The 27,208-nt window shown below is 43.2% G+C and overlaps 1 long non-coding RNA gene across 1 annotated transcript in view; it reads right to left on the bottom strand.

Moving 5' to 3' along the window:
- Positions 1 to 330: 330 nt before the first annotated feature.
- The window catches only part of LOC131481288 (uncharacterized), a 31,940-nt gene continuing 5,062 nt past the window's right edge, over positions 331 to 27,208 (bottom strand). The window contains exon 3 of the long non-coding RNA XR_009246217.1: positions 331 to 1,173. This is a non-coding gene — a long non-coding RNA (uncharacterized LOC131481288). The remainder of the gene's footprint in view (positions 1,174 to 27,208) is intronic.

The raw sequence follows: 27,208 nt of genomic DNA, 5'->3' as shown, positions 1-27,208 counted from the left end.
GAACTTGGAGTGGACTGCAGGCTGATCTTAAGGGTTTGGGGATTACTGATCTCTGGTTTGTTTTCCTGAGCACCCCTAAGAATTGTTTCTTCCTCTTTTTTGAGAAGCTTTGGATAACAAAAATGATCGCTTCTCGGCCTTTTGCTAAGATCAAGTGTAGATAACAAAAATGAAACGAAACGAAACGAAATGAAATGAAACAAAGGAAGAAAAAAATAGGAGAGACAAGTTCCTGGTGGCTTGTGGTACTTCCTGCCCAACCCTCCCCACTCTCCGCTGCTGTGGACGCTGCAGGTTTTAGAGCACACAATTACATGTTGCTGGTGGCCAGGTTTTCTGGAATTTGAGTGAACCCCTAAACCCTGTATGAGACTTGGTGTCATCTTTGTTACTGGGTGAGGATAACTCTGTGGAACTGATCCAAGCAATCAAAGGTTGATTGAAAGGAAGAAATGTGATGAGGGATGGGAGGGGGGCACAAAGGGTGTAGTATCAAGGTGCCAGGCCTGCACCCATGTTTCTCACTGTGTTCTCCCTTCACCTCTACCAGGCCAGCTCTTCATCCCTCCCTTACTTCTGCTATGAACTAGTCACTTACAATTTCCTTTCACTTTTGCCCATCATACCTTCTTCAGTAGATTCAAATCCAATTCCTCTACTCAGTTTTTGTTACTCTGATAAATACTGAGAAACAAGTAGTCATCTTTAAGAGATGAGCACTATTTCTAAGTTGATATTGTATTCAGGTATTTCATTTGCCTTTTAATTCAAGCAGCTATGCTAGGAAATCTCTGAATGAGATATCTAACTTTTTCATGTCCTTTCCTAAAAGTTTGCCCATAAGGAGCCCAAACTGAGTCATTTTGGAGACTTGCAGGGGCAGCTATTGCTGTCAGGCCATGCCCTCTGCTTTCTGATCTTTGGGGCTGCCCATCTCTCACCGGAGGAGGGGAAGGAGAAAAGTAGCAGTGGTAGTTGATTTTTGAGCTTGTGATTTGAGCTTGGACAAACCTTGAGCCACCAGATTCTGACTCAGAAGCAATGTTACAGAAATGCCAGTGGACAGGTGCCTGAAGGTACCGGAAAGTCAGCTGGTGTTGGCTGTGTATCCCTCTGCCAATACATGACTGCAGATAACTTGTTAATCTGGCCCATGTCCATGTTGAGTAAAATCTGTATATGAGTAAGAAGTTTACAAAGTGCCTGTTCAAAGTTCCCCCACATATCTCCACGTAAGATTTTACAACTTTCTGAGATAGGCAGGGATCATCACACCTCTTTTATAGACAGAACAAACTAAAGCTCTAAACCATGCAGGTGCCTTGTTCAAGCATACTTTCATGCTTAGAAACTTACTGTAACTTTTAAAATCAGATCTTTCCATTTCATGAATCCCAACCTCTTCCATCAAAGATTTGAGTGGATATATTTTTAGCTAGAGCCTGCATGCAAATGGTTTTAGCCAAAGTAAATGTCACTTAGAGAAAATCTGGCATCTTTCTAGGAATATCCTCAGTTAAAGTTACCAGACAGTTTCAACTGAAGCATCATCTATTTGACAAATAATACATCATGGGTGTGAGGATCCTGCTCACAATTATCCAGATTATACTTCATATTTCCTTTTTTTAAAGATTCAATTATTTTCGGGCCCGGAGGCGTGGCCTAGCGGCTAAAGTCCTCGCCTTGAAAGCCCCGGGATCCCATATGGGCGCTGGTTCTAATCCCGGCAGCTCCACTTCCCATCCAGCTCCCTGCTTGTGGCCTGGGAAAGCAGTCGAGGATGGCCCAATGCACTGGGACCCTGCACCCGCGTGGGAGACCCGGAAGAGGTTCCTGGTTCCCAGCTTCGGATCAGCGCAGCACCGGCTGTTGCGGCCCACTTGGGGAGTGAAACATCGGACGGAAGATCTTCCTCTCTGTCTCTCCTCTCTGTATATCTGACTTTGTAATAAAATAAATAAAGCTTTAAAAAAAAGAGATTCAATTATTTTCATTGGAAAGGCAGATTTATAGAGAGAACGAAAGACATAAAGAAAGAATTTCCATCCACTGGTTCACTCCCTCAAGTGGCTACAATAGTCAGAATGTTATGAGGTGCAACCAGTGATAGCCAGCACTGCTTGACATTTGGGCAAATGGAACATGGCTATGCCCACACCCCCTTTCTGTTCACAGCTTGGTGGAGTCTGTGAAGCTAATTGTGTACATACAAAGAGTTCCTGAAAAGGGGGGGGGGGGTGCTAACAGCCCTGAAATGTTCATTATATCCTTCCTGGGAAGTACTCAGTGCCTCCGGACCTTCCCTTCCTCCTTCCTGCTAAAAGGTTGTACTGTGTACCTTTCAAACTAATTGGAAGGTGAGGGCTTAAAAACCCCTGGCTTCTGACATGCAGTGCAGTAGTTGCCGGAGTGTAGCGGGAGCTGCTGTCCCCAGGCTTGGGCAATAAAGACTCCTCCTGAACATCCTACAGCTAAGTCCGGGGTGATCTCTCTCGCACTCTACGACAAGACCTGAGCCAATCTGAGGCCAGAAGCCAGGAGCTTCTTTTGGGTCTCCCATGCAGGTGCAGGGTTCCAATGTATTGCACCATCCTCCTCTGCTTTCCTATGCCACAAGCAGGGAGCGGAATGGGAAGTGGAGAAGCTGGAAATAAACCATGCCCATATGGGATCTCAGTGCTTGCAAGGAGAGGATTAGCTAATTAAGCCATCGCACCAGGCATTATTTCATATTTCTTTTTGTCTAGAACAAAATATTTACCTCAAGACAAGTAAAAGATGTATTTTAAACCACAGAATGCATCTCTTTAATGCCTTATTATTATGAGATATATAATACAGAAAAGTATCTAAACATGAGTAGTGTAGCAAAATACACAATGGCTCACTGAATCAACAAAGGATCGAAGCACCAAAGAAACAGTCTTGTCAGCACAGCATCCCTCATTATCAACCCAGCGCTCAACATAAAGTACCTATGAGCCTGACTTTTTTTTCCAATCATGGAAAATGAACATGGAATTGCAGCAGATTTGAACTGGCAAGTTATTTGCTTCGGCTAACTTGTTTCCACAAGTCAAGGAGTTTGTGGGCTAAGGAGTTGATTAGCACTCGTTAAGCTAGCAGTAACAGGAAATGGGCTTGTGGCTAAAAGCACCTGGTCTAATGGGACTCATTGGCATCCTATTGTTTGGTGAAAGGGCTTGGGGGAAAGAGTATATAAGGAGTAATAAAGAGAGGCTTGAGGGAGACTTCCACCATCACTGGTCTCCTGTCAGTGCCTCATCCCCAGGCCTACTGGCTCTGCTGGCCAGAGCAAAGGAGAGTGAACCTATGAGAGGAACTGAGGTCAGCATTATTATGATTGATATTATTATTATTACCATTTCTAATACGATAGGGAATCATTCAGACCTGAATAACCATGTTAAATGGAACTGCCATAAGTAAGCCAAAGTGAAACCACTTGGAGCAAAAAAAAAAAAAGTATTCTCTCCGTATTGATTTAGATAGGAGGAATAGAAACCTGCAAATCACAGTGGCTTAAAAAAACAGCAGGCTGCTCCCTCTCACATTCACACACCTGGAGGTAGACCCTCAAAGCTGATGCGCTACTCTCTAGTGTTGGGACACCAGGCTACCACCCTGAGCTCATGGTGGGAGAAGGCTGTTCAGGCTCCAGCTGCAGCCAGAGTGAAAGCAGAAGCGGAACAGGCCTTGCCCATGAAATATCTTTCTTGTAAGTTCTGCAGGGAGAGGCAAGATGGTGGCATAGGGTACAGACGTTTGATAAGACAGAGAATCTTTAGTCAGGGTGAAGTACAATACGTAGATTACAGGGAAAAATTAGGGTTCAGGCAGCAAGCAGGGGGTACCTAGAGACCCCCTGGACACAGGGAAGTTGTGGTCACAGGACAGCAGTGTCGCAGTGGACTGAAAAACCCACCAGCAGTCAGCGAGTGACAAGGCAGAACCTGGTAATCCAGGCTCCGGTAATCCAGGCTCCAGTGATCCAGGCTCCGGCGATTCATTTCCAGTGCCAGCCAGACCTCCAGCAGTGGCCTCCACACAGCTCTTGTGACCGCCAGGTGGGAGCCTGGGTCTGCATGGGGAGCTAGGGAGGCGAGTGCAGTCTTGGACCTGACAATCAAACTGGGTGACTGGGACCAGCCACAGGCTGAGAAAGAATAGGAGACTGAGGGCACCATCTTGTGTGAAGAGGCAGAACTCGGAGTTGATGGAGTGGCACAGAGGAGGCTCCTTTCTGGCTGATCACATGGAACTGATTCAAGTGGAGAGGGTAGCACCAGCTTTGCTCCCTGCAGGGTCCGTTTGGTCCCTGGAGCTGAAAGCCAGCAACTGCAATTCTCCAGGAGTGTCCTGCCTGGCACCATCTCAGGTAGCAGGGCAGCAAGTGTGGACCCCAGCTGAAGGTCCAAAGTGGGCATGTTACTAGCTAATTGCACTGAGCTGAGCCCACAGCACCAGCCTTGCAGCCTGTAGGGTCTGTGTGGTCCCTGGAGCTGATGGCCGACAGCCCCCTGATCTTTGTTGGTGCCCCTACGGGTGCCATCTTGGACACTGAGGCAAGTGCTCTGAACACTGAAAAACTGCAAGAGGAGGAGTGGTAAACTGCGCATGCACTAATTCAGCAGCTCTCAGATATCAGTGTCACGGGACCAGACACTGTTACAATGAAGGGAGGACAGCTGAGCTGCCCAAGAACTAAGCTGGGAACAAAATCACCACCATCTTAGAGCACTGCACAGGCTCCACAGAACAAACAGTCCCAACAAGGCAAGCCATCAACTCCACCCAAAATAACTCCAGGAGGTACTCAGACTTATCGGCCAGCAGGGGGAGACAAGATCAGTACTGCCTACAACTTCAGTGCTGCCCACAAAGCAATTATTCAGGACAGCTGTGTTTTCCAAATCCAGGGCACTGATTGAACATAAAAAATCAACTTGTAGACCTGTAGGTAATACACCTTAGAGATGATTTCGTCAACCAGATTGGCAACTACAAAAGGTAAAAGAAAAGACAAAGACACCATGAATATTACTGAAGACTCTCCAACAAAGGAGCAAAGGCTTCGCCCATTCTCAGGGTTAACTGAGGAAGACATTGAGAAAATGGGGGACAAAGAAATCAGAAAACTCGCTATAAAGCTGCTGATCAACAATGAGAAGCACAAACAAGAGTTCAAAGAAGAAATAACAGAAATAAATCAAATTAAGCCTGATATATCAGAAATTAAGAACACAGTAGAGCAAATTAAAAATACAGTGGAGAGTCTCAACAATAGAATCAATGAGGCAGAAGAAAGAATTTCAGAATTAGAAGATATTTCCTGTCACCATGAAGAAACAAACAAAAAGCTGGAAGCAGAGCTGGGTCAAGCTAAAAAAAAGTATCCAAGAATTAAAAGATATGGTTGAAAGGTCCAACATAAGAGTTATGGAAGTTCTAGAAGGTGCAGAAAGAGAAGTTGGGATTAAAGGTGTATTCAGTGAAATAATAAAGGAAAACTTCCCTAATCTGAGCAAAGAATTAGAAAATAATACCCAGGAGGGCTACAGAACTCCCAACAGAGTTGACCAAAAATGAACTTCACCACGACACATGATAATCAAGCTCTTTTCAGTTGAACAAAAAGAAAAAATTCTTAAATGTGCACGTGAAAAAAAATCAAGTGACATATAGAGGAATACAAATCAAACTCACAGCTAACCTTTCAGAGGAAACACTACAGGCCAGAAGAGAATGGAGTGACATATTCCAGATTTTAAAAGAGAAAAATTTTCAGCCCAGAATAACTTACCCTGCAAAGCTCTCCTTTGTCTTTGAAAATGAAATAAAATTCTTCCACAATAAAGAAAAACTTCAAGATTTTGTCTCATCTGAACCTGCCCTACAAATGATACTCAAGGATGTTGCCATGAAAGAAAAAAGAAATAGCAACCACCAAAAACACAGGCAAATGTAGAGAGCATCCAACTAAAAGGCTAACAGAAGACTCAATCATAAAACAACACATCACCAAAATGACAGGACCAAACTGCCCCTTATCCATAATAATGCTGAAAGTAAATGGCTTAAACTCATCAGTCAAATGCCATAGCTTAGACGACTGGATCAAAAAACAAAACCCAGCTATCTGCTGCTTACAGGAGACACATCTCACCAACAAAGATCAGAGAAAATTGAAAGTCAAAGGATGGAAAAAGATATTCCAAGAAAATGGTAAGGAAAGATGTGCAGGTGTAGCCATTCTTATATCAGATGACATAGACTTTGATGTAAAGAGCATCAAAAGAGAAGAAGAAGGATACCACATAATGATCAAAGGATGCCTTCAGCAAGAAGAGATCAGCATAATAAATGTTTACGCACCAAACACCAAAGCATCTAGCTTTGTGAAACAAATATTAACGGGTTTAAAGGAAGAAACAGACTCCAATACGATCATAGTGAGAGGTCTTAATACCCCATTAACCCAAATGGACAGATCAAAAAACCAGAAACTCAGCAAAGAAACGATAGAACTCACCTAAACTCTAGAGCAAATGGACTTATTTGACATCTATCGGACCTTTCATCCTACAGACAGAGAGTACACTTTTTTTTCATCAGTACATGGAACTTTCTCCAGAACTGATCATGTTATAGGTCATAAAACAAGCCTCAGCAAATTTTAAAAGTTGAAATCATACCATGCATCTTCTCAGACCATTAAGGAGTGAAGCTAGAGAGCAAGAAGTTGAAACACCAAGGAAGACTTGCAAACATATGGAGACTGAATAATACGGTATTAAATGAGCAATGGGTTAGAGAGGAAATCAAAGGGGAAATTTTAAAAAGTGCTTGAAACAAATGAAGGCATCAACACAACATATCAAAACTTATGGGACACAATCAAGGCGGTGCTAAGAGGAAAGTTCACCTCAATCAGTGCTTATGTCAAGAAACAAGAAAAGCACCAAGTAAATCAGCTAACCTTATGGCTGAAGGAACTAGAAACACAACAGCAAAGCAATCCCAAGATTAGTAGGAAAAAAGAAATCATCAAAATAAGGGAAGAAATAAACCAAATAGAGTCCAAGAGAACTATACATAAGATCAAGCAATCAAAGAGCTGGTTCTTTGAGAAAAATCAACAAAATAAACTCTCCACTAGCCCAACTAATCAAAAAAAGGAGGGAGAAAATACGCATCAATAGTATCAGAGATGAGAAAGGAGATACAACAACAGATACCTCAGAAATACAAAGAATCATCAGGAACTATTACAAGCAACTATATGCGAACAAATCAGAAGACCTAGAGGAGATGGATAGATTTTTTTGACACATACAATCCACCAAAATTGAATCAAGAAGCAATTAACAATCTAAACAGCCCAATAACATGCACTGAGATTGAATCAGTAATTAAAGCCCTCCCAACCAAGAAAAGTCCTGGACCAGATGGCTTTACTGCTGAATTCTACCAAATGTTTCAAGAGAGACTTACCCCAATCCTACACAAGCTTTTCCAAACAGTAGAAAGAGAGACAATCCTTCCAATCTTTCTGTGAAGCTAATATCACCTTAATACCAAAGCCAGAGAGAGAAACAACAGAAAAGGAGAACTACAGGCCAATATCCTTGATGAACATAGATGCAACAATCCTCCATAAAATACTAGCCAACAGGATCCAACAATACATTAGGCAGATTACTCACCTGGACCAGGTGGGATTCATCCCAGGTATGCAGGGATAGTTCAACATCCACAAAACAATAAATGTGATACATCACATCAACAACTTGAAAAATAAAAACCATATGATCCTCTCAATAGATGCAGAGAAGGCATTTGATAAAATCCAACACCACTTCATGCTAAAAACCCTAAACAAGATAGGCACAGAAGGAACATTCTACAACACAATCAAAGCAATTTATGAAAAACTCAATGCCAGCATCATACTAAATGGGGAAAGATTGGAAGCCTTCCTGCTAAAATCTGGAACTTGACAGGGATGTCCACTCTCACCACTACTCTTCAATATAGTTTTGGAAGTCCTTGCCAGAGCTATTATGCAAGAAAAAGCAATTAAAGGAATACAAATTGGAAATGAGGAATTAAAATTATCGCTATTTGCAGATGACATGATTCTCTACATAGCAGAACCAAAAGACTCAGTCAAGAGACTACTGGAACTCATAAGAGACTTTGGCAGAGTAGCAGGGTACAACATTAATGAACACAAATCGATGGCACTAGTGTACGCAAATAATCCCATGGCTGAGAAAATTGTAAGTACAGTTCCATTTAAAATAGAGGAAAGGAATCTTAAATACCTAGGAATTAAGCTAACTAAATATGTGAAAGACCTCTATGATGAAAAGTATAAATCATTTAAATAAAAAGGAAAGAGAAGAAGACCTTGAAAAGTGGAGAACCTTACCAAGTTCCTGGGTTGGCAGGATCAACATTATCAAAATGACCATATTACCAAAAGTAATATAGAGATTCAACACAATCCCAATCAAAATCCCAACAACATTCTCAGAAATAGAAAAGATGATACAAAAGTTCATCTGGAATTACAAAAGACCACGAATCACTAAAGCTATCCTGAAAAATAGAAATCAAGCTGGAGGAATCACAATTTCAGATCTCAAGACATACTACAGAGCAGTGGTTATCAAAACAGTCTGGTACTGGTACAGAAACAAAGAAGAAGATCAGTGGAACAGAAAAGAAACACCAGAAGGGAATCCACACATGTATAGTCAACTAATCTTTGACAAGAAAACTGAAAACAATCCAGGCAAATTCCTAGTCTATTCAACAAATACTGTTGGGACAACTGGATAGCAGCATGCAGAATTAAGAAGCAAGACCCACACATGTCACATTATATGAAACTTAGCTCTAAGTGGATCAAGAATCTAAATCTACACCCAGAAACCATCAAACTATTTAAGGAAAACATAGAAAACACTCTCCAAGATATAGGAACAGTAAAAGACTTCTTAGAAATGACGCCAAAAGCAAAGGTAATCAAACCAAAATGAACAAATGGGACTACATCAAACTAAAAAGCTTCTGTAAAGAAAAGAAAACAATTAACAAAGTGAAGAAGCAACCAACAGAATGGGAGAAAAATTTTGCACACTACACAAGTGATAGGGGACTAATATCCAGGATCTACGAAGAGCTTCAGAAACCCTGGGACAGAAAAAAAAAAAAAAAAAAGCCTGTAACAAAGTGGGCAAAAGGAATGAACAAGCATTCTCAAAAGAACAGATTCAAATGGCTAACAGACAAATGAAAAGATGCTCAGGCTCCCTAGCCATAAGATACAAATGAAAAACACGCTGAGGTACCACCTAATTCCAGTGAGACTGGCCTACATTCAGAACTCAACTAACAACACCTGCTGGTGTGGATGTGGGGAGAAAGGCACCCTCCTTCACTGCTGGTGGGAGTGTAGGCTAGTACAACCACTTGGAAATCAGTATGGAGAGTCCTTGGAAAATTGCAAATAAACCTGCCATATGACCCAGCTATCCCACTCCTAGGAATATACCCAAAAGAAGTAAAATTTGCACTTGAGAAGGGGATCTGTAATCCTATATTTACAGCAGCACAATCTACAATAGCAAAGACATGGAAACCATCCAGATGTGCGTCCAAGGAAGAGTGGTTAAAGAAACTGTGGTACATCTACTCCATGGAATATTATTCAGCTACTAAGAAGAATGAAATTATCCTATTTACAACCAGGTGGTCCCAACTAGAGACCATTATGCTCAGTGAAATGAGTCAATCAGAAAAGAACAAATACCATATTTTCTCTCTTATATACAGCAGCCAACATGGAAAGTGTAACTCCAATAGTCCAATCCATACCGTATTTTGATTGTGTGTTTGCTTTTTTGGCTGTATCCCATGTGTTTTGTGTTTTTATTTCAGTTTGGTTCCTTCCAAATAATGTCTTTTCTCTAGTCAAATTCGTCACGTGCTCATGGATTATACAATGGCATTATTTTTCCCAAGACACTTATGTGTTTCCTTTTCATCACTCATGTGTTGGTTACTCAGTGGCGTGTTATTTTTTCAAGATGCTATAATTTTTTTTTAAAGATTTATTCATTTTATTACAGCCAGATATACACAGAGGAGAGACAGAGAGGAAGATCTTCCGTCCGATGATTCACTCCCCAAGTGAGTGCAACGGGCCAGTGCGCGCCGATCCGAAGCTGGGAACCTGGAACCTCCTCTGGGTCTCCCACGCGGGTGCAGTGTCCCAATGCATTGGGCCGTCCTCGACTGCTTTCCCAGGCCACAAGCAGGGAGCTGGATGGGAAGTGGAGCTGCCGGGACCAGAACCGGCGCCCATATGGGATCCCGGGGCTTTCAAGGCGAGGACTCTAGCCGCTAGGCCACGCCGCCGGGCCCAATAATTTGTTGTTGATGTTGTTGTTGTTACTGATGTGGCTGTTCAAACTCATACCAGTTGTTGACCTTTTTTTATGGCTTCTCACTTATGGTAATATATAGTGATGGAGTACTGGGGTCTATCATATACAGACGTGGGGGTACAATGGAACATGCATCCCTGCATCCAGATGAAAGATGGGTTCCCAATGAAATTGTTGGACATGTGTAGAACAATGGGATGCCGAACTGTCTGACAGTGTGTGTACCAATAATGTCAGGGTACACTTAAAAGAGACCAAAAGAATTATGATTCCTTATGAAGAACTACACTATTGTAACAAAATGTGAAAAATCTGTTGGGAGGTGGGAGTTTGTGGGGAGAATACAAGCCTATACAAAAATGTCCCACATAATTCAAAATTCAAAACAAAAATATTAAAAAAAAAGAAAGTTCTGCACACTTCTGCTTCCTCCTATTGGACAGATGTCATCAAGCCACAACAGGGGAATGCAGAAACCTAATCTTCTTCTACACAGAGATGGGTCCAGAGGAAAATCCAGTATTATATGAAAAAAAAAAAAAAAAAAGGAGAGAGACCCTGGGAGAAGGCCTCTTTGTGAAATGGCTTTTCATATTTGTGATGTTCCATGAATTCATCCACCATGTCAGCGGGCCATTATGAAAGTCTTCTCCTGTAAGAAGACATCAAAATTTATTCTAGAATTACGCAAGTGAAATCTAATTTTGTAGAGTGTTGATTTAAGATGGCCTTTCTTTTTGGATATAACTGACAAATATTCCTTTGCTTCTAGTAGTGGTACATTAGGCGCCATTTTGTACAGTGTGGCAAAGAATTTAAGAGTGCAGGGGACAACGGTGAGCTGTGCATGTGCTGAGCTCGCGAGAACTCACTGAGCTCAGTGCCTTGCACTGGTCCCCCAGGAAAATAATACTGACTATGGCTTTGTACAGGTCAAAATAGCTCAGTGTAGCCCTCACACCTAACAGCCAAAAGGTCCTGGCAAGATCAGCACCACCAACAACCTAGCTATATAGGACACCTGGTGCCTCCCTAATCCTGGGACCTATTCCAACAGGAAGTGAGAGAAAGGTTGTAGAGACAATAGTGCAGCCAGCATGGTATCACAGGAGGTGGAGACTGGTGAGCCAGGAGCTGGGGCTACGGAGATCATGGTGAAATCTCACATAAGAACCCAGACCTGGAACTTGCAGCAGGGAGTAGCACAACTGACTGCAAAGAGTTGTGTACTAAGCACAGTAAGTAAAATTGAATTATAGACCTGTGGGTGACAGAGTTTAAGAACCTGCCCCAAGTAGAAGACTCTGCTAAACAGAAATATAATAACCAAGAGCAAAAAAAGAGACAGAGGCACAAGAATATTACTGAAGATTCCCCTGCAAAGGAGCAAAACCATTTGTCAACCTCAGAGTTAACTGAGGAAGACATCGAGGAAATGGGGGATAAAGAACTCAAAACACTTGTTATAAAACTCCTTATCAACAACGAGAAGCACGTAAAGCAGTCATTCAAGGAATTCCAGGAATATGTCAGACTGGACATGAAATGAATCAAGTGAAAGCTGATATATCAGAAATGAAGAAAATAGTGGAGCAAATTAAAAGTACAGTGGAGAGTTTCCAAAATAGAATGAAGGAGACAGAAGAAAGAATCTCAAAATTAGAAGATATCTCCTGTAACCAGGGGGAAACAAACAAAAAGCTGGAAACAGAACTGGATCAGGCCAAAAGAAGTATTCAAGAACTGAAACACACTATTAAAAGGCCAAATATAAGACTTACGGGTATCCCAGAAGGTACAGAAAGGGAAGCTCGGATTAAAGGTATATTCAAAGAAATAATAAGGGAAAATTTCCCTAATCTAGAGAAAGAATTGGGAAACAAGATCCAGGAGGGGCACAGAACTCCCAACAGGCTTGACCAAAAATGATCTTCACCACGATACATGATAATCAAGCTCTCTTCGATCAAATATAAGGAAAAGATCCTTAAATGTGCATGTGAATAACATTGCAAATTGCTGTTGATGTTATATTGGGACTCTTAATTGACTGTGATGATATTCTGCCAGCTCAAACTTCAGACCAGAAAAGGTCTCCCCAAGAAACTGTTCAACCAATCTGGACAATAAGTAGCTGGACTCTATGCTTGGTATATGTTTGCAATGAAAGAATCTTGATTGAATTTGAACTGTAATACTGCATCAAGGTGGAGGAATCCACCGGGGGGAGGGGAGGGGGAGGGAGGGGGGGATTCCCAGAGCCTATGAAACTGTCACATAATGCAAAATAATTAACAATAAAAAAAAAAAAAAAAAAAAAAAAAAAAAAAAAAGAAAGTGAAGCAGCCAACAGAAGACCTTTCTATCTTTCCTTCTCACTATAACTCTGATTTGCCTTTCTAATAAAGATAAAAATAATTTAAATTTCAAAAAAAAAAAAAAAAAAAAAAATGTGCATGTGAAAAAAAATCATCTGACATATAAAGGAATGCCAATTAAACTCACAGGAGACCTCTCCCGGGAAATTATACAGGCAAGAAGAGAATGGAGTGACATATTCCAGATTCTGAAAATAAAAATTGTCGGCCCAGGATAACGTACCCAGCAAAACTTTCCTTTGTTTTTGAAAATGAAATAAAATTCTTCCACAGTAAAGAAAAATTAAAAGAATATGCCTCAGGCCCGGCGGCGTGGCCTAGCGGCTAAAGTCCTCACCTTGAACGCCCCAGGATCCCATATGAGCGCTGTTTCTAATCCCGGTAGCTCCACTTCCCATCCAGCTCCCTGCCTGTGGCCTGGGAAAGCAGTCGAGGACGGCCCAATGCTTTGGGACCCTGCACCCGTGTGGGAGACCTGGAAGAGGTTCCTGGTTCCCAGCTTTGGATCGGCGCGTATCGGCCTGTTGCGGCTCACTTGGGGAGTGAATCATCAGACAGAAGATCTTCCTGTCTCTCCTCCTCTCTGTATATCTGACTTTGTAACAAAATAAACAAATCTTCAAAAAAAAAAAAAAAAAAGAATATGCCTCTTCCAAACCTGACCTACAAATGATACTTCAAGATGTTCTCTTGACAAAGAAGAGGAATAGCGCCACCAAAACCAAAGGCAAATGCAAAGACCATCCCAGTAAAGTAACAACAGAAGACTAAATCAATGAACAACTCATTCCTAAAATGATAGGACCAAAGTAACACCCATACATATTAACCCTGAATGTAAATGGCTTAAACACATCAATCAAACATCCCAGATTAGTAGACCGGATTAAAAAACAAAATCCATCCATTTGTTGCCTACAGGGACATATCTCATCAACAAAAATCAACGGAAACTATGTCTCATGGATTTTTATTTTTTGTTGTTAGTTTCATCTCTTCAAAACACTTTCTTCTGATTAAATTCTTCAATGACTTATAGATCATACAGTAGCATCATTTTCTTCAAGAAGGTTCTTGATTTTCATTTCTTCAGCAACACACTCAGTAGCATGCTATTAACTTCATGGTGCTGTTAATTTTTTTTTTCTTCCTGTTGATTATGCTTTGTAGTTTTTCATTTAAGGGGATGCATAGTAACTGTGTAATGGAGACTATCATATCTAGTAGCATGTTATTTAACTTCATGGTATTGTTAATTTCTATTTTCTTCATGTTGATTTTGTATTGTGGCTTTTCACTTAAGGGGATATATAGCAACTATATAATGGAAACTATCATATCCAGATGTGAGGATACAATGCAGTATGCATCTCTACTTCCAGATCAAAGATGGACTCCCAATGAAATTGTTTAGTGTATCTTGACAATAGGATGACGGACTGCCTGCCATTGTCCATGCCCACAATGATGGATATATGAGTGTGTATGAAGAACTATACTAAGGTAATTATATAGGGTAACTCAATGAGGGGGGAGGGAGTTGGGAAAGGGATGAGGTAAATCCCATGATCTATGGAACTGTATCATAAAATGATAATAAAAAGAAGTAAAAAAAGTTTTACTTATTTTATTTATTTATTTATTTATCATGGATGGCAGAAAAAGAGAGATCTCCTATCTGTTGGTTCACTTCTGCTGAGGTTGAGCAGGGTCAAATGCAGGAGCCCAGAACTCCACCTGGGTCTCCCATGTGGGTAGCAGAGCCCAAATTACTTGAGCCATCACCTGCTGCTTCCTATAGTGAGCATTAGCAGGAAGCTGGAATCTGAATCCAAGCTGGGACTCAAACCCAGTTTCTCCGATACAGGATGTAGGCATCTTGCCCACTACACCAAACAGGTGTCTCCACCATGCTCCTCCTCCTTCTTTTTTTTTTTTTTAAGATTTATTTATTCGTGATTTGAAAGGCCAATTTACAGAGAGGAGAGACAGAGACTGATATTCTATCCACTGGTTCACTCCTCAGCCTGTGGCAGCTGCAGGAACTGAGCCGATCGGAAGCCAGGAGTCTCCATCAGAGCTCAAACCGGGGTACAGCGGCTCAAGGACTTGAGCTTTCGTCTGCTGCTTTCCCAGACCACAAACAGGGAGCTGAATAGGAAGTGAACCAGTCAGGACCTTAACTGTTGAGCTACTGTACCAGTCCACAACACTCTTTTAAAATTAATTTATTATTATTATTATTATTTTCCATGATACAGTTTTGTAGATAAAGGGATTCCTCCATTCCTCTATCTTTCCCCTCCCACCATTTCCCCCATATTATCACAGTGGTATAGTCATTTAGTAACAGTTGTAAGTTTAACTTTCAATTATTTAGGTGTTTCATGGCATTGTAGACACAGGCGAAAGTAGAACATATATCTTCATAACACACTTTTTTTTATAAGCACATTTTGCTGGAGTAAAATCCTCAAAGTAGATGTCCTCTTCCTAAAATTTAGAATCAAAGGGACCCAAGAAAGCATTTGTTGGTCTTCCTTCTGCCTTGCCTCAATGACAGATAACCAGGACAATATAGAAGCCTTGGAAGGCAGGGAAGCTAAAGAGCTCTACTTAGGGACACCATTCACCAGCAAAACCATTAGCAGACTAAGAAGCCACAGTGGGCTGCAGCCTCTGCGTATTTCACAGGGAGTCTCTTCCTACCACCCTGAGGCTGCCCTGCTGCTCCAGGATTCAGTCAGGGACAAAAGCTTGTGTCAGAAAGCCTCACAGAGAGAGGTGAAGTAGAAGAAAGAGAAATGCCTTCTGGGAAGAAAGGTTAAAAGACTCCAGGCACTGCTCAATAGCTCAGTGGCTAATCCCCCACCTCAAAGCACCTTGATCCCACTTGAGTGCCAGTTGTTGCCCTGTGTCACCTCCCACTCAGCTGGCTGTGATTTAGGAAACACTAAGGAGAATGGCCTAATACCCTAAGACTCTACACCTGCAAGAGAGACCCAGAAGGAGTTCCTGGCTCCTGGCTTTAGATAGTCTCTGACCATTGTAGCCAATTCGGGAATGAATTAGTGGATAGAAGATCTTTGTCTTTACTTCTGTCCGTAAATCTGCCTTTCCAGTAAAAATAAATAATTTTTAAAATAACTTGCTCTTTCCTCAAACTCTTTGTTGGAGAAATGTTTGCTGGTGTATGGAGCTCCCAGAGTGTTCAAAACTGTTTTTTTTTTTTTTTTTTTTAAGCGTACAGCTCTGTGGCGTTCAATTCACCCGCAGTCATGCCTGCATTCCCACCTCCTCCAAGACTTCTTCCAGCACAATGAGTCTGAAATGCTGCTTCACTCACACCCAGCTCCTGCCGCCATCCTGCCTTCTGTCTCCATGATTTTGACTATACGAGCCTGGGACCTCATGCCAGTAAGTTCACGCATGTGTACACTAATATCTTCAAGGTTCACCTTTCGTAACACATTTCCTTCCTTATGAAGAACCTAGATGTTTTCTGCTTGATTTCTGCCTCACTTGCTTGGCTGGGGGCTGTGTGAACTCCAGGCCTGACAGTCTACATGACACCCAGCAGGATACCTGGCAACTCACCTAGGCAGAGCACTCCTCAGGAAGAAGGTCCCTGGTGTTATATAAGATCCACCGCCCTATAGCTCATCAGTTTGTACCTTTTGAAAGTTGCTTGCTTCAAACCTACCAATAGAAGCCTGCCAACTTGTTCTTTTTGAAAGTTAACAGATAAACTGACGAATCATGACTGTATAATTATAAGGAATTGTCCTGAAATGTGGAAGAACCCTGTGCTGCTGAACCTTGCTCTTTCTTTCTGCCCTGCTGTTCCTGCTGTAGCCTTAGCTGCAGCTGCCCCTCCCCTCCAGCCCTGCTGGTCTGGGGGGTGGATGGCTGGGAAACCTAGGTTAACCTGAATAAACTGCCCTTTAAGCGTTAGCACCGACTTCAGACTCGATGATTTTCCGGGGATCTCACAATGCAGCACAACACTTAGAAGAAGCCTTTGGCCTTGTTTTCTGCCAGGATGGACCCACAAAGACAGTTGTGACAGGCTTAAGTATTTGGAAACCTGGATCATGTTCCTGGTTCCTGGTTTCAGCCCTGGCCATCACAGGCCTCTGGGTGATAAATCAGCAGATGGGAGCTTTCTGTCTCTTTCTCTGTGTGTATGTATGTCTCTACCTCTCAGAAAAATACTTAAAAAAAATTTCTTCTTTGAGCTGGCACAATTGCTCAACTGGCTAATCCTCCCCTCGCAAGCACCAGGAGCACATATGGGTGCCAGCTCAAGTCCTGGCTTCTCCACTTCCCATCCATCTCCCTGCTTGTGGCCTGGGAGAGCAGAAGAGGATGGCACAATGCACTGGGACCCTGCACCCACATGGGAGATCTGGAAGAAGCTCCTGGCTCCTGGCTTCAGAACAGCTCAGCTCTGGCAATTGCAGATATGTAGGGAGTGAACCAGGAGATAGAAGATCTTTCTTTTTGTCTCTCCTTTCTGTGGAACTGTCTTTCCAATTACAATAGATAAATCTTAAAATTCCTTCCCTTTAAAGAATCAAGAGCGTTCTATTCCATGTATTAGCTACATTTTAATTATCTACCAACAAACACTTGGATTGCTTCCAGCTTTTGGCTGCTGCGAGTAATACTACTATGAACATCTGTGTGCAAAACTCGGTTTGGCACTCCTGCTTTCTTTTGTAGCACTGTTAGCTACGTGGTAAATCTTTTTAAAAATGTTTTGAGGAATTAACACAGCTTTCCCCAAAAGCTGAAACATCTTGACATTCCTATTAGAAGTGTGTGGGGCTTCCAAGTGCCCCAAATCATTAACCAACTGTTACTTTCTGTTTGGCTTTTGCTCTGGAACAGCCATCATGATGAGTGTGAAGCAGCCTGTCCTTGTGCGTGTGAACTTGCCTTTCTTTAAGGATCAGCAATGTGCTTACAGAACACGTGGAGATGTGACTGGCCGAAGCATCACCTGCAAACCCTTCACTCATTTTTTTCAAAGTTGTTTGCTTTCTGGTTCTTAAGTGGAGAGAACTGCTCATGTCGTCTGAGCATCAATCCCTTGCCCATCAGATATCTGCACAGTGCTTGAGGAGGAAGCAGCTCTACAACGAAGGTGGAAGAAGATGGCAAGGTCGCAGGGAGGAGCACTCTGTGTGTGTGACAGTCGCCAGGGGAGGAGGCAGTGGAGACATGACGGCCCCTCAAATGCTGTGGAGAGGGGTGGGATGTTTACCCTCAGGCGGAGCTGACTTTGCCACTCACTTTTTGCCATGCCTCGCTAGGGGGGTTCTGGTGTTACTTAAAGTTCTGTGGCATTTCTCCTTCCATCTCCAACTACATCAGCCAGGACTTCCCTAGATAGACCATGTGCTTCAGAGAGAACTTGCTCCAACTCCCTTGCATGTAGTCATTTCCATCATAGTTACTCCCGCCTCCACCCTGCTTTTCTTCAGTTTACTTCCATCTTGGGAGCCAACTTCATTTTTTTTTTTTTTTACATTTTATTTACTTTTATTGGAAAGTCAGATATACATAGAGGAGGAGAGACAGAGAGGAAGATCGTCTGTCTGATGGTTCCCTTCCCAAGTGACCGCAACGGCCAGTGCTGAGCCAATCCGAAGCCAGGAGCCAGGAGCTCTTCTGGGTCTCCCATGCAGGTACAGGGTCCCAAGGCTTTGGGCCATCCTTGACTGCTTTCCCAAGCCACAAGCAGGGAGCGGATGGGAAGCGGGGCTGCCAGGATTAGAACTGGCGACCGTACGGGATCCCAACACGTGCAAGGTGAGGACTTTAACCACTATGCTACTGCGCTGGGCCCTTCCAACCTTATTTTTAAAAGAAACTTTAAATGGAGTATTAAAAATGATAAACCAGATAGGTGTCCTTGTAGGCAATGCAGATGACCAACAGCCTTGACTCTTGTTATTCCAGGACACCCTTGGCTGTGGTTCCAGATAAGGAAGCCCTCTTCCTATCAGGCAGCCTGGTGCTGCTTGCTGGGCCTCACTGTGGAGCAGAGGTGCTGCTCCGCAGAAAGCCTATACTTGTGTAGACAGGGGCAGGGGACCTCCCAGCTGTTCTTCCAACCCATACTGCAGTAAACATGGCAATATTTTGGAAAACACTTGGCTGGGATCATATCCTTGTTAGGCAGGACCCCGTAGTTCCCATAGGTATACTCTGTGCGTGTGAGGGAAATGGAGGAGGAGACAGAGGTAGAACCAGCCTGGCTAGGTGGGGCCTGGAGGCGACCCTCTCCTTCCACACTTCTCAAGTGCTGGGGTGTCAGGACCTCTTCATATTTCACGAAACAGTCTCTAAAGCACTTTTGTTTTTATGGGCTTTGCCTAGCGGTACTTGTCATGTAGGATTTAATGTTGGAAGTGGACTGTGAGACTGGCCATCAAGACCTCATGTATCAGGGCCCGGCGCTGTGGCCTAGCCGCTAAAGTCCTCACCTTGAACGCCCCAGGATCCCATATGGGCGCCGGTTCTAATCCCGGCAGCTCCACTTCCCATCCAGCTCCCTGCTTGTGGCCTGGGAAAGCAGTTGAGGACGGCTCAATGTTTTGGGACCCTGCACCCGTGTGGGAGACCTGGAGGAGGTTCCTGGCTCCTGGCTTCAGATTGGCGCAGCACCGGCCGTTGCACTCACTTGGGGAGTAAACCACTGGATGGAAGATCTTCCTCTCTATCTCTCCTCCTTTCTGTATATCTTTGTAATAAAAATAAATAAATCTTTTTTTTAAGATTTATTATTATTGGAAAGCTGGACATATGGGATCCCGGGGCTTTCAAGGCGAGGACTTTAGCCGCTAGGCCATGCCGCCGGGCCCATAAATAAATCTTTGAAAAAAAAAAAAAAGACCTCACGTATCAGAGTGCCTGGATCCAACATCTGGCTCCATCTCTATGCTAATACATACCCTGGGAGGCAGCCACTTGTGGCTCAGGTAGTGGGCTCCTGCCACACATGTGGGAGGCCTGGCTCAAATCTGGGGCTCCCAGCTTTGGCCTGGCCCATTTCCAGCTTTTGTGGACATTTTGGGGGAGTGAATCAGCAAATGGATCTTTCTCTTTGCCTATCAAATAAGTAAATAATGAAGAAATGCTAATTCATTGAAACTAGTGATAGAAGCAGGTGTACACACAGCAGGTTAAGACACTCTTTGGGATGCCCACATCTCATACTGCAGTGTCTGCATTCAAGTCCCAGCTTGGCATCATTCCAATTTCCAGCTAATGTGCCCTCTGAAATGCAGCAGGTGCTGGCTCAAGCACTTGGCTCCTTGTCACACTTGTGGGAGGTCCAGGCTGAGTTCTTGTCCATTCGTTTTGTGCTCGCCCAGCCTTGGTCTACTGTGGACATCTGGGGATTGAACCAGTGGATGGAAGATTTCTTTCTCTTTCTCTATCTCCCTGACTTTCAAATAAAATAAAAGTTTAAATGACAATAAGCTGATTATATGTTAATATAATCTTATGAAAAATAACTGTTACAGAAAGTGGAAACCTTTGTGTGTTGGGAGGCAGCATGGACTAGAGTCCAGGTGCTCCCAGGTCCCACATCCCAGCTCCTCTGCTTACATTATCTGACTCCGGCCAAGTAATTCAGCTGCTTTGTGCCCTGGTTTTCCTATCAGTATGGTCAGGGCATAACCCTGACATAGATGTGACAGACACAGAGATTAGAAAAATAAAAAGGGCCTTGAAGGATGCAGTCAATAAAAAAAAGGACTTCACTGTTATTTTTATTTGTATTTCTGAGTTTACAGACATTTATTATAGGCAACTTATATTTCTTTTTGACTTAATGTATTTTACACACTTTTTGGTTGTTGGTCTTTGTATTAATTATAAGAGCTCTTTATAGTGTTTAGATATTAATTAATTCTTTTCTATATTATAACAATTTATGCAAATCTATAACTTTTCTCTAAAGATTTACTTATTTTTGTTGGAAAGGCAGATTTACAGAGAGGAGAGACAAAGATCTTCTGTCTTCTAGTTCACTCTCCAAGTGGCCACAATGGCCAGAGCTGAGCTGATCTGAAGCTAGAAACCAGGAGTTGCTTCTGGGTCTCCCATGTGGATGCAGGGTTCCAAGGACTGGGGCCGTCCTCTTCTGCTATCCCAGGCCACAAGCAGGGTGTTGGCTGGGAAGTAGAGAAGCCACTACACAAACCAGCACCCATATGAGATGTCAGTGCTTGGAGGTGGAGGATTAGCCAATTGAGCCAGCACGCTGGGCCCCCACCTCTGTAATTTTTATTCATGGTGTATCTTTCACCACACAGAACTTTAAAAATGTGTATCAACTCTATTGCTCCCCACTCAGGGCAAAGGCTTTTTGATGAAAGCCATTATCCTAGCATAGGCATTGGGCTTAGTGATTAAAATGCCATTGGGGATGCCCACATCCCACATCTAAACACCCAGGTTGCTGTGTTCCCAATCCAGCTTCAGGTTATTGCATACCCTGAGGGTGGCAAGTGATGTTGGGTCCCTACCGTCCACAGGGAGGACCTGGATTCAGTTACCTGTTCGTGGCCTCAACCTGGCTCAGCCTTGGTCATTGCAGGCATCCAGAGAGTAAGCCAGCAGATAGAAGCTTTGTTTATCTCTGAAGTAAATACATACATACATAACAAAACTGTTCTCCTGTACTTTATTTTAGGAATCCATTTTCTTAAAAAAAAAAAAAAAAGTTAGATATTTAATGCAAGTATGGAGTTAGATAAGACTCTGGACTTGGGGAGACATTACATTTACATATAAATTTGGGGGCAGATTGTCAGTAAACAGGCAGAGTTGAAAGTCATGAAACTGGAAGACGGCCTGTTGGAGACACATAACCTGAGCCCTGGGGATTCAGGGGAAGTGATCTGGAGAAGGGTCTAAGGAGGAAAGAAGACTCCAGTAACGTGTTGAGCAAGCACACGGCAAATGGTCCGGACTTCCAGGGGAGCAGGTATACCAGGGTCAGAGAGTGGCTACTGTGGCTGCTGTCATTGCTGGGTCAAGCAGTACTAGGACTGACCACTGATTACTGACATTCACACACAGAAGCTGTTCTTGACCTCGCTGGTGCGGTGATGGATAGAATCCAAGTAGGCATTCAAAGGAAGCAATGTGGAGCAGCAAATATTAACTATTATTTCAAGGTTCTGTATTTGCCAAGGGGAGACCAAAATAACTAACTAAATAAATAAAATAAAGGTAGGAGTGGCAAGAAAGTGGTTCCAAGAGGTTCCAAGTTACTAGCAGCAATAACACTGATTGGTTGCTGGTGTGAATATTCTGATGTGGACACAAACACGGACTACTGTAGGAGAGAAAAGGGGCAAATACCCTGTCAATATTGACTACATCAGAGAGGAAGAGATCTGGCACAGGAATCATCAGTTTTTTTGTAAAGGACCAGAGAGTGAATATTTTGGACTCTGAGCCACACAAAGTCTCAGGTATATATTTCCCCTCCAGCCATCTAAAAATATACTGATTCTTAGTCCTTGGGTTGCATGAAGACAGAGGATTTAGTTCAAAGACCACAGGCGGCAGGCCTCTGATCTAACACACCACCAGGGGGCCTGGAGGCTCCATGGCTGGCAAGCAGTGAGGAGTGAGGTGGGGAGTACAAGGCTGACACGGAGACACATGCCTCTGCAGGAGGCATCCTCTAACTGTCCTAATTTTCTCTAGGAAACAGGAAAAAAGTTACTACTTAGGGAAAGATTTACTGTAGAAAGTATTGGGTATTTGGGGAGGGTAACTAGACAGAAGCATAAGAAAGGGGGAGAGCTTGTGTGCCCTTCCCTCTACCCTTCCCTGTGTTGAATGTTTAATTCCCAAGGTGATGGTAATTGGAAGGTAGCATGTTAGGCGAGGAGGATCATGAGACGAACCATGACGATTGGGATTAGTGTCCTTAGGGAAGAGGTCCAACAAAGACCCCTCATCCCTTCCACCATGCGCAATCACAGTGAGAAGGGAGCCCTCCTGAGACACCCAAGCCATTGTGCTTCATTCCTGCACTTTCCAATCTTCAGAACTAGAATAAACAAATCTGTTGTTTATAACCTACCTAGCTTGTGGCATTTTGTTGTACTAGCCTGAATGGGTGAAGACAGGAAGAGTGAATAAACTTAAAGGAAAAAGATAAACTGATTGGTAGAGTTTCTGAGCCACAATATATTTATGTTCATGAATTTAAGGTGAGACTCTCAGATTTTTCTTTCAGTCATATTCCACTCTAAGAGGAGCAAGAGTACAGTCGATCAACCCTGACTAGGGTTCTGGTTTTGCTGGATGAACCAAAAGAGGCAAACAAAGAATAATGGAATGATGGATGACTATGGAATTCAAGCACTGAAAGCAAGATGAAGAGGGAAGTGAAGAACGGAATTGTGGTAAAAACAGTGACAGGGTCAGTGCCCTGGGATTCCTCATAAAGTGGAATAATTAGTAGCAACCAGGGATCTAGAGCCAGCGAGGTGGTGGTCACGGACGGGACTGCACAACACTCACGTGACTGAAGGTTTCCCAGTCACTAGCACCAACTGGGACAGTTGTGCATGAGCCAGGAGGGCAAGGGAAGCTAAAGGTCAGACAGGAATAACCAAACCATCCCGAGTGAAGGCAAGAGTGTTGGAAAGACGGACCATGAGCCAAACAAAGACAGCCTCTGCTGAACATGAAACGCTGTAGCTTTCAAAACTGCTACCTTCTGATTTGGCCCAAATACGGCCATCCACACAGTTAATATCTGGAAGCACTGCTTGATATAAATTCCCTACTTGTGGGACACAAAGTTGTATTTAAAAATGTTTCTCCTGTGGCTGTTCTAAGGTCATTGTGCAGACAAAAGGCAGTGTCTTGGTGAGCCAGGCAGGAGCAGAGGGAGCAGCTGTAGGAGGGAGAGCTATTCAGGAGGAACCCGCAGAACTGAATGATGAACAGGATAAGGTACGTGACAGTGAGAAGCAGCCAGGAAGCCGCCTCCTCTGTATCAGGTGGACATTCAGTCCACATCCTGAACAATGCAGACGCTAACAGGACGCCTCTGCTCCGGGTTAGCCTGACTCACAGGCACATGGGCCCACATGCTGCCTCAGCTCTCACCGCACCAAAAAGATAACGATACGTGGGGTTTTGTGAGAATTGTGTGAATACAGAGTAAGTGCTCCATGGCAGTAAGCTAGTTTTAGTCTTTAGTGAGACAGGAAACAAACATGATCAAGTTAAGGCATGAACTCAGCGTTGTGGGGTTCAAGACACATGTGAGGCCATGTGGAGGCATCACATATGCAAGCAGTAGGATGTTCAGACCTGGGTTGGGAGAGAAACATTGCCTCGAGTGACACTTCCGCGTGCACAAGCTGTGCAAGTTCGAGAGCATAGAAAATAGTGAGAGGGCCTGGATCTTTCTAAAAATTGAGGGAGAAGTCACACAATTTAAAGGTCCACTTCATTCATTCAGTGACTTTAGTATTTTCACAACTGTTACAACTGCCTAAGCTACTTTTTGTCTGCAGATTTGATTCTAGACCTTTCACGTAAGTGGAATCACATGCTCTGTGGTGTTTTTAGTGGCTGTTTTTTTTTTCCCAGGACCAATCCATGTTGTAGCATGTATCAGGCCTTCACTGCTACTTACGGCCAAGTACTATTCCATTGCATGGATACAGCACCATTTGTTACTCATTCATGTGTTCATGGAACATTTAGGCCGCTTCCACTTTTTGACTATTAAAATTTCACTATAAATATTCACATGCAAGTTTTAGTTTAGATGCCTGTTTTCTGTTCCTGAGTATACATTTGCAAATCATTAACAATCTACTGTCTATTCTCTATAAAACTCCAAGGAACTTCCAAAATGGTCTGCACAATGACTTCATCTTCTTACTTTCTCTCTAGCAATTTATGAGGCATGTAATATCCCATATCACCATTACTTGGTCACCATGGTTTTGACTTGCATTTCTCCAGTGAGTACTGACAGTGAGCATCTCTGCTCATGCTTGCTGGCCACTGGAATATTTTTCAGGGTGGGAACAGAGTTTTGGCACAGCAAGTTAAACTGCTGTTTGTGATGTTGGGCTGACACAGCAGTACCAGTTTTAAGTCCTGGAATCCAGCTGCTTCATGTCCTGATCACATGCCAGGGAAGGCAGTTGGTGATGGCTCCGTGCTGGGCTGCCTGCCACCCACATGAGAGACCAGAGGGGAGTTCTTGGCTCCCTCTGGCTTTGGCCTGGCCCGATCTTGGCTCCTGGCTTCTGATCAGCTCAGCCATAGCTGTTGTGGCCATCTGGAGAGGGAACCAGTGGATGCACGATCTGTCTCTCCTCTCTGTAACTCTGCCTCTCAAATAAAAACAAATAACTCTTTAAAAATATATATATATGTATATGGGCCCAGCGGCGTGGCCTAGCGGCTAAAGTCCTCGCCTTGAAAGCCCCGGGATCCCATATGGGCGTCGGTTCTAATCCCGGCAGCTCCACTTCCCATCCAGCTCCCTGCTTGTGGCCTGGGAAAGCAGTTGAGGACGGCCCAATGCACTGGGACCCTGCACCCGTGTGGGAGACCCAGAAGAGGTTCCAGGTCCCCTGCATCGGATCGGCGCAGCACCGGCCCACTGCGGCTCACTTGGGGAGTGAATCATCGGATGGAAGATCTTCCTCTGTCTCTCCTCCTCTCAGTATATCTGGCTTTCCAATAATAATAAATCTTTAAAATATATACATATGTATGTATATATATATATATATTTTTTTTTCTCCTGACTTCCTTTAGTCTTTTGCTCATGAAAACCTTAAGGTTTTCTAGCATTTGGAAAGGAATTGATGAAAAGTCTTTGTCTAGCATGTCCAATGTCTGTGGTTTTCAGATAGTTTAATGTTTATCCTGTGTATGGGCAACACTTTCTTTTTCTTTTTTTCTTCCTTCCTAATTTGTTGTCAAAGATTGGACACTAAATACTTTGAATAGGCAGCTCTAGCAATGAGACTCTCTTCCCTCTGTGGGGTTTATTGTGATCTTAGTGACTTCAGTGAACTTTGTAAACATCTGTCTGTCTTGTTCTGTGTGACCAGTGAAGCCTGTTCTGTCAGCTTAATTGTTAGCTAGTGATGCAACAAAGATTTTGTAAACTCAGAAAAACAGGGATACAGAGGAGAAAAGAAAAGCAAGATGATGAAGAAAAAAGAAAAAAATTCCCAGTCTTTGGCCAAAGGGTAGGTGCTACAGCACACTGTCACTACTCAGTTAGGCAACTTAAAAACCCTCCTTAGCTTTCTCTTCCTATTTTAGTAGAGCTTAAAGGCTGGCCAAAGGTGAGACTTTAGGGTTCTTGGTAAGCCTTTGACCTGCCTGAGGTGCATATGTATTCTTTCAGATTCCCAGGGATATGTGGACACTTTTAAAGCTCTATTCCCTCAAAGTGTCTTACTGCTTAGCTTTTCCCCCAGGTTTTCTCATATGCTTACTGTTTGTTCCACTGTCTTTGTTCCAGACAGTGGCTAATAAAGGTGCAGTGACGTGTTTTCTACAAATGCCACCTTTATAATCCCTGTTTCTTGAGAGTCATGAGCCACAGAAAATGAAGGCCTGTCTGTCACACCTGGCCTTCAGAGAGCCACCAGACAGGAGAAAAAAAATCACAATTCTTTGAGAATAAGTTCCATCTGTTTCTTCTGACAAGAAGAATCCACTCTAGAAAAGAACGCTGTGATCCTCAAAGCTGCTGCTGAACTTGGGACAAACAAGTTTTAAGGATGCAAAGTCCTCTCTGAGTCTCAACTACCCTTGTCTCCAATGTGTGCATAGCGAGTTAAACTGCCAAGCTCTGACAAGTTTCCAGAGTACACAGCAAGCTGACTCTGACAAATTGTTCCTTGCCAATTATTCGTTGTTCTGAGGAAGGATGGGCCACATGGATCCTTACTTTGTCCTGACATTACTTCCACTGGACTACTTGTCAGAAAACTTCAACATACAGTGGTGGAATAAAACAGGATGGAGGAGGATTGGGGTACAGTCACAGAGGTCAGAGGAAAATCAGGTGTGTGTTACAGTCAGATAGGGCAATGCAGAGACAGCTGACGTCAGTGCCAAGCCTTCTGTGTTCTGAAGTGTGTTGGTGTTGTGGTTAAGATGTTGTGCAAGATGCCTGCATCCCATTGTGCAGTCTTCGGGCTCAAGTCCTGTCCCTACTCTGAATCCACTTTCTTCCTGATGCATATCCTGAGAGGCAGTGAGTGATGTCTCAAGTAACTGGGTCCTTGGCACCCAGGCATGTGCCAGGATCCC

This window comes from Ochotona princeps, chromosome 10, assembly GCF_030435755.1.
Source record: "Ochotona princeps isolate mOchPri1 chromosome 10, mOchPri1.hap1, whole genome shotgun sequence".
In the NCBI taxonomy this organism is placed as follows: domain Eukaryota; kingdom Metazoa; phylum Chordata; class Mammalia; order Lagomorpha; family Ochotonidae; genus Ochotona; species Ochotona princeps.
The sequence above is the reverse complement of the archived record's forward strand: the minus strand, read 5'-3'. Positions and strand labels throughout refer to the sequence as shown.